Below are 8,745 nucleotides of genomic sequence, written 5' to 3'. Positions count from 1 at the left end.
TATAGCCTAGACCTACTCTAAGAAACGTATCTGATATAGACGATAGCCTAGACCTACTCTAAGAAACTTATCTGATATAGCCTATAGCCTAGACCTGCTCTAAGAAACGTATCTGATATAGACTATAGCCTAGACCTTCTCTAAGAAACGTATCTGATATAGATAAAGTCTAGACCTCCTCTAAGAAATGTATCTGATATAGACTATAGCCTAGACTTACTCTAAGAAAAGTATCTGATATAGACTATAGCCTAGACCTACTCTAAGAAACGTATCTGATATAGACAATAGCCTAGACCTACTCTAAGAAACTTATCTGATATAGCCTATAGCCTAGACCTGCTCTAAGAAACGTATCTGATATAGACTATAGCCTAGACCTTCTCTAAGAAACGTATCTGATATAGACTATAGCCTAGACCTACTCTAAGAAACGTATCTGATATAGAATATAGCCTAGACCTACTCTAAGAAACGTATCTGATATAGACTATAGCCTAGACCTACTCTATACCACTATACGCTCAACCATGCATTGAAAACTGCAATCTGTTTTGCCAACAGTGTTTGAGTTGTTATTATTCTAAATTATGGTAATCTACTACTGAATAATTTAGTATTTATCTACATCACTTTAGGAATATTGTGCTATCTTATTTAAATAAGTATGTGCTATCTTATTTAAATAAGTCTGTGCTATCTTATTTAAACAAGTCTGTGCTATCTAATTTAAATAAGTCTGTGCTATCTTATTTAAACAAGTCTGTGCTATCTTATTTAAATAAGTCTGTGCTATCTAATTTAAATAAGTCTGTGCTATCTTATTTAAACAAGTCTGTGCTATCTTATTTAAATAAGTCTGTGCTATCTTATTTAAACAAGTCTGTGCTATCTAATTTAAATAAGTCTGTGCTATCTTATTTAAACAAGTCTGTGCTATCTTATTTAAATAAGTCTGTGCTATCTTATTTAAACAAGTCTGTGCTATCTTATTTAAACAAGTCTGTGCTATCTTATTTAAATAAGTCTGTGCTATCTTATTTAAATAAGTCTGAAAATATGATGATTGATGCATTTATTATAAAGGTGCATTTTTACTGTGAAAATGAGCTTCATCAAACTCACAAGACGCCTATGGGAAGAGAGGGACAGAGAGGGACAGAGAGGGAGAGAGAGGGAGAGAGAGGGACAGAGAGGGAGAGAGAGGGACAGAGAGGGACAGAGAGGGACAGAGAGGGACAGAGAGGGACAGAGAGGGAGAGAGAGTGACAGAGAGGGACAGAGAGGGAGAGAGAGGGAGAGAGAGGGACAGAGAGGGACAGAGAGGGACAGAGAGGGAGAGAGAGGGAGAGAGAGGGACAGAGAGGGAGAGAGAGGGACAGAGAGGGACAGAGATGGACAGAGAGGGAGAGAGAGGGAGAGAGAGGGACAGAGAGGGACAGAGAGGGAGAGAGAGGGACAGAGAGGGGCAGAGAGGGAGGAGAGGGACAGAGAGGGACAGAGAGGGAGACAGAGAGGGACAGAGAGAGATAGAGAGGGAGGAGAGGGGCAGAGAGAGACAGAGAGGGACAGAGAGGGACAGAGAGGGAGACAGAGAGGGACAGAGAGAGATAGAGAGGGAGGAGAGGGACAGAGAGAGACAGAGAGGGACAGAGAGGGACAGAGAGGGAGAGAGAGGGACAGAGAGGGAGACAGAGGGACAGAGAGGGACAGAGAGGGACAGAGAGGGACAGAGAGGGAGAGAGAGGGACAGAGAGGGACAGAAAGAGATAGAGAGGGACAGAGAGGGACAGAGAGGGACAGAGAGGGAGAGAGAGGGACAGAGAGGGAGAGAGAGGGACAGAGAGGGACAGAGAGAGACAGAGAGGGACAGAGAGGGACAGAGAGGGAGAGAGAGGGACAGAGAGGGACAGAGAGGGACAGAGAGGGACAGAGAGGGACAGAGAGGGACAGAGAGGGAGAGAGAGGGACAGAGAGGGACAGAGAGGGAGAGAGAGGGACAGAGAGGGAGAGAGAGGGACAGAGAGGGAGAGAGAGGGAGACAGAGAGGGAGACAGAGAGGGAGACAGAGAGGGAGACAGAGAGGGACAGAGAGGGACAGAGAGGGAGAGAGAGGGACAGAGAGGGACAGAGAGGGAGAGAGAGGGACAGAGAGGGACAGAGAGGGACAGAGAGGGAGAGAGAGGGAGACAGAGAGGGAGACAGAGAGGGAGAGAGAGGGACAGAGAGGGAGAGAGAGGGAGAGAGAGGGAGAGAGAGGGACAGAGAGGGACAGAGAGGGACAGAGAGGGACAGAGAGGGACAGAGAGGGAGACAGAGAGGGAGACAGAGAGGGAGAGAGAGGGACAGAGAGGGACAGAGAGGGACAGAGAGGGACAGAGAGGGAGACAGAGAGGGAGAGAGAGGGACAGAGAGGGACAGAGAGGGAGAGAGAGGGACAGAGAGGGACAGAGAGGGAGAGAGAGGGACAGAGAGGGAGAGAGAGGGACAGAGAGGGACAGAGAGGGACAGAGAGGGACAGAGAGGGAGAGACCTGTCTTAACTCAAACTGTCTTTCGTACAGCAAAGCGCGTGTCCAACTACAAACCCCACTACTGAATAGATACATATCACGAGAGCACAGTTGACAGAATCATGCTGACTGGCCCATATATAAATATCCAATGTTTTCTCTCCCTTAATCTCTCCCCTTCCACTGTAAAGTCCACACCTGTTGTATTCGGTGCATGTGACAAATAACATTTGGTTTGATTAGGGGAGAGAAAACAACAGCTGGTGCACGATATCTAAGGAAGTCTCGAGTCATTGCTCGACTGAGGTAGAGTTTCTCATGATAAGCTGTAGACCACATTACCTACTGAGAGAGATTTTATCTATATTCTTTGCAGCTGTTTACATACCACCACAGTCAGAGACTGGAACCAAGATAGGGTTGAATGAGCTGTATTCCGCCATAAGCAAACAAGAACAGGCTCACCCAGAGGCGGCGCTCCTACAGGGAAACTTAAATCCGTTTTACCTAATTTACATCAACATGTTAAATGTGCAACCAGAGGGAAAATAACTCTGGACCACCTTTACTCCACACACAGACGCATACAAAGCTCTCCCTCACCCTCCATTTGACAAATCTGACCATCATTCTATCCTCCTGATTCCTGTCTACAAGCAAAAATGAAAGCAGGAAGCACCAGTGACTAGATCAATAAAAAAGTGGTCAGATGAAGCAAATACTAAACTACAGGACTGTTTTGCCATCACACACTGAAATATGTTCCAGGATTCTTCCGATGGCATTGAGGAGTACACCACATCTGTTATTGGCTTCATCAATAAGTGCATCGACGACGTCGTTCCCACAGTGACTGTACGTACGTACATACCCCAACCAGAAACCATGAATTACAGTCAACATCCGCACTGAGCTAAAGGCTAGAGATGCCGCTTTCAAGGAGCGGGACTCTAACCCAGAAGCTTATGAGATATTCCTCCAGTCCCTCCAGCGAACCATCAAACAGGCAAAGCGTCAATACAGGACTAAGATTGAGTCGTACTACACCGGCTCTGACACTCGTCAGATGTTCAACGGTTGTGGCAGGGCTTGCAAACCATTACAGACTACAAAGGGAAGCACAGCCAAGAGCTGCCCAGTGAAACGAGTCTACCGGACGAGCTAAACTACTTCTATGCTCGCTACGAGGCAAATAACACTGAAACATGCATGAGTGCACCAGCTGTACCAGAAGACTGTGTGATCACGCTCTCCACAGCCGATGTGAGTAAGACCTTTAGACAGGTCAACATTCACAAGGCTGCAGGGCCAGACGGATTACTAGGATGTGTACTGCGAGCATGCAATGACCAACTGGCAAGTGTCTTCACTGACATTTTCAATCTCTCCCTGTTTGAGTCTGTAATACCAACATGTTTTAAGCAGACCACCATAGTGCCTGTGCCCAAGAACACTAAGGTAACCTGCCTAAATGTCTACCGACCAGTAGCACTCACATCTGTAGCCATGAAGTGATTTGAAAGTCTGGTCATGGCTCACATCAACACCATCATCCCAGAAACCCTAGACCCACTCCAATTTGCATACTGCCCCAACAGATCCACAGATGATGCAATCTCTATTGCACTCCACACTGCCCTTTCCCACCTGGACAAAAGGAACACCTATGTGAGAATGCTGTTCATTGACTACAGCTTAGCGTTCAACACCATAGTGCCCTCAAAGCTCATCTATAAGCTAAGGACCCTGGGACTAAACACCTCCCTCTGCAACTGGATCCTGGACTTCCTGATGGGCCGCCCCCAAGTGGTAAGGGTAGGTAACAACACATCCACCATGCTGATCCTCAACACAGGGGCCCCTCAGGGGTGTGTGCTCAGTCCCCTCCTTTACTCCCTGTTCAGGCACGACTCCAACACCATCATTAAATTTGCCGATGACACAACAGTGGAAGGCTTGATCACCGACAACAATGAGACAGCCTATAGGGAGGAGGTCAGAGACCTGACCGTGTGGGGGAGGAGGTCAGAGACCTGACCGTGTGGTGCAACAGAGGGATGTGTGTACGGTCCAGGTTTCCTGCCATCCAGGACCTCTATGCCAGACAGTGTCAGAGGAAGGCCCTACAAATTGTCAGACTCCAGCCACCCCAGTCATAGACTGTTCGTTCTGCTACCGCACGGCAAGCGGTACCGGAGTGCCAAGTCTAGGTCCAAGAGGCTTCTAAACAGCTTCTACCCCCAAGCCATAAGACTTCTGAACATCTAGTCAAATGGCTACCCAGACTATTCCCATTGCGGGGGGCAATGTGGCACCTCCCCTCTCCACACCACTGCCACTCTCTGTTGTCATTTACATGTATGCAGAGTCACTTTAATTAACTCTACCTACAATGTACATACTACCTCACCTAACTGGTGCCCCCGCACATTGACTCTGTACCGGTACCTCGCTGTATATATTCTTATTTTTTACTGCTCCTCTTTTATTACTTGTGACTTTTATCTCTTATTCGTATCCATATTTTTTGAAACTGCATTGTTGGTTAGGGGCTCGTAAGTAAGCATTTCACTGTAAGGTGAAACATGTTGTTTTCGGGAGCATGTGACAAAAACATTTTGATTTGATTTGATCATTTATATCAATCATGCAACTGGTTTTAAAAATACATATATGTATAATTGATATATATATAAAACACCACAAATGATTATACCATCTCACCACCAGAGGGTGTTGCAGCAACTCCAGCACCCCTACTTCCCACGGCTGTAGTATCTTCCATAAGAGACATGTAATTTTCTACACTGTGTTGGTGAATCGTTGGTAGGTAGGCTGCTGGCAGGCTTCAGCTGCAGCACAGCAAAGCCAAGTCAGCCCGTACTCATTGTTCTCACAAGGGAAGGGAACTGATAGGCTACAATGACTCTGCTCATGATGTACGTCACAGATGACGTAACAACGTGTACATCGGACACGAATCACCAATACAAAATGTAACAACAGCACAACAAAATCGATAAACAAGTTCCTTCAATATTATTATGCTGGTGTGTGTAGTGAAGCAAGACATTAGAGGAATGGGGTTCTCAGAGTGAAGGAGTGAGAGAGGAATGGGGTTCTCAGAGTGAAGGAGTAGTAGAGAAATGGGGTTCTCAGAGTGAAGGAGTGGTAGAGGAATGGGGTTCTCAGAGTGAAGGAGTGGTAGAGGAATCGGGTTCTCAGAGTGAAGGAGTAGTAGAGGAATGGGGTTCTCAGAGTGAAGGAGTGGTAGAGGAATGGGGTTCTCAGAGTGAAGGAGTGGTAGAGGAATGGGGTTCTCAGAGTGAAGGAATGGTAGAGGAATGGGGTTCTCAGAGTGAAGGAGTGGTAGAGGAATGGGGTTCTCAGAGTGAAGGAGTAGTAGAGGAATGGGGGTCTCAGAGTGAAGGAGTGGTAGAGGAATGGGGTTCTCAGAGTGAAGGAGTAGTAGAGAAATGGGGTTCTCAGAGTGAAGGAGTGGTAGAGGCATGGGGTTCTCAGAGTGAAGGAGTGGTAGAAGAATCGGGTTCTCAGAGTGAAGGAGTAGTAGAGGAATGGGGTTCTCAGAGTGAAGGAGTAGTAGAGGAATGGGGTTCTCAAAGTGAAGGAGTGGTAGAGGAATGGGGTTCTCAGAGTGAAGGAGTGAGAGAGGAATGGGGTTCTCAGAGTGAAGGAGTGGTAGAGAAATGGGGTTCTCAGAGTGAAGGAGTGGTAGAGGAATGGGGTTCTCAGAGTGAAGGAGTGGTAGAGGAATGGGGTTCTCAGAGTGAAGGAGTAGTAGAGGAATGGGGTTCTCAGAGTGAAGGAGTGGTAGAGGAATGGGGTTCTCAGAGTGAAGGAGTAGTAGAGGAATGGGGGTCTCAGAGTGAAGGAGTGGTAGAAGAATGGGGTTCTCAGAGTGAAGGAGTGGTAGAGGAATGGGGTTCTCAGAGTGAAGGAGTAGTAGAGGAATGGGGTTCTCAGAGTGAAGGAGTGGTAGAGGAATGGGGTTCTCAGAGTGAAGGAGTGAGAGAGGAATGGGGTTCTCAGAGTGAAAGAGTGGTAGAGGAATGGGGTTCTCAGAGTGAAGGAGTGGTAGAGGAATGGGGTTCTCAGAGTGAAGGAGTAGTAGAGGAATGGGGTTCTCAGAGTGAAGGAGTGGTAGAGGAATGGGGTTCTCAGAGTGAAGGAGTAGTAGAGGAATGGGGTTCTCAGAGTGAAGGAGTGGTAGAAGAATGGGGTTCTCAGAGTGAAGGAGTGGTAGAGGAATGGGGTTCTCAGAGTGAAGGAGTAGTAGAGGAATGGGGTTCTCAGAGTGAAGGAGTGGTAGAGGAATGGGGTTCTCAGAGTGAAGGAGTGGTAGAGGAATGGGGTTCTCAGAGTGAAGGAGTGGTAGAGGAATGGGGTTCTCAGAGTGAAGGAGTGAGAGAGGAATGGGGTTCTCAGAGTGAAGGAGTAGTAGAGGAAAGGGGGTTCTCAGAGTGAAGGAGTAGTAGAGGAAAGGGGGTTCTCAGAGTGAAGGAGTGGTAGAGGAATGGGGTTCTCAGAGTGAAGGAATGGTAGAGGAATGGGGTTCTCAGAGTGAAGGAGTGGTAGAGGAATGGGGTTCTCAGAGTGAAGGAGTGGTAGAGGAATGGGGTTCTCAGAGTGAAGGAGTAGTAGAGGAATGGGGGTCTCAGAGTGAAGGAGTGGTAGAGGAATGGGGTTCTCAGAGTGAAGGAGTAGTAGAGAAATGGGGTTCTCAGAGTGAAGGAGTGGTAGAAGAATCGGGTTCTCAGAGTGAAGGAGTAGTAGAAGAATCGGGTTCTCAGAGTGAAGGAGTAGTAGAGGAATGGGGTTCTCAGAGTGAAGGAGTAGTAGAGGAATGGGGTTCTCAAAGTGAAGGAGTGGTAGAGGAATGGGGTTCTCAGAGTGAAGGAGTGAGAGAGGAATGGGGTTCTCAGAGTGAAGGAGTAGTAGAGAAATGGGGTTCTCAGAGTGAAGGAGTGGTAGAGGAATGGGGTTCTCAGAGTGAAGGAGTGGTAGAGGAATGGGGTTCTCAGAGTGAAGGAGTAGTAGAGGAATGGGGTTCTCAGAGTGAAGGAGTGGTAGAGGAATGGGGTTCTCAGAGTGAAGGAGTGGTAGAGGAATGGGGTTCTCAGAGTGAAGGAGTAGTAGAGGAATGGGGTTCTCAGAGTGAAGGAGTGGTAGAGGAATGGGGTTCTCAGAGTGAAGGAGTGAGAGAGGAATGGGGTTCTCAGAGTGAAGGAGTGGTAGAGGAATGGGGTTCTCAGAGTGAAGGAGTGGTAGAGGAATGGGGTTCTCAGAGTGAAGGAGTAGTAGAGGAATGGGGTTCTCAGAGTGAAGGAGTGGTAGAGGAATGGGGTTCTCAGAGTGAAGGAGTAGTAGAGGAATGGGGTTCTCAGAGTGAAGGAGTGGTAGAAGAATGGGGTTCTCAGAGTGAAGGAGTGGTAGAGGAATGGGGTTCTCAGAGTGAAGGAGTAGTAGAGGAATGGGGTTCTCAGAGTGAAGGAGTGGTAGAGGAATGGGGTTCTCAGAGTGAAGGAGTGGTAGAGGAATGGGGTTCTCAGAGTGAAGGAGTGGTAGAGGAATGGGGTTCTCAGAGTGAAGGAGTGAGAGAGGAATGGGGTTCTCAGAGTGAAGGAGTAGTAGAGGAAAGGGGGTTCTCAGAGTGAAGGAGTAGTAGAGGAAAGGGGGTTCTCAGAGTGAAGGAGTGGTAGAGGAATGGGGTTCTCAGAGTGAAGGAGTGGTAGAGGAATGGGGTTCTCAGAGTGAAGGAGTGGTAGAGGAATGGGGTTCTCAAAGTGAAGGAGTGGTAGAGGAATGGGGTTCTCAGAGTGAAGGAGTGGTAGAGGAATGGGGTTCTCAGAGTGAAGGAGTGGTAGAGGAATGGGGTTCTCAGAGTGAAGGAGTGGTAGAGGAATGGGGTTCTCAGAGTGAAGGAGTGGTAGAGGAATGGGGTTCTCAGAGTGAAGGAGTGGTAGAGGAATGGGGTTCTCAGAGTGAAGGAGTGAGAGAGGAATGGGGTTCTCAGAGTGAAGGAGTGGTAGAGGAATGGGGTTCTCAGAGTGAAGGAGTGGTAGAGGAATGGGGTTCTCAGAGTGAAGGAGTGGTAGAGGAATGGGGTTCTCAGAGTGAAGGAGTGGTAGAGGAATGGGGTTCTCAGAGTGAAGGAGTGGTAGAGGAATGGGGTTCTCAGAGTGAAGGAGTGGTAGAGGAATGGGGTTCTCAGA

Source organism: Salvelinus fontinalis, chromosome 36, assembly GCF_029448725.1.
Source record: "Salvelinus fontinalis isolate EN_2023a chromosome 36, ASM2944872v1, whole genome shotgun sequence".
Classification (NCBI taxonomy): domain Eukaryota; kingdom Metazoa; phylum Chordata; class Actinopteri; order Salmoniformes; family Salmonidae; genus Salvelinus; species Salvelinus fontinalis.
This window is presented reverse-complemented; position numbering follows the sequence as displayed.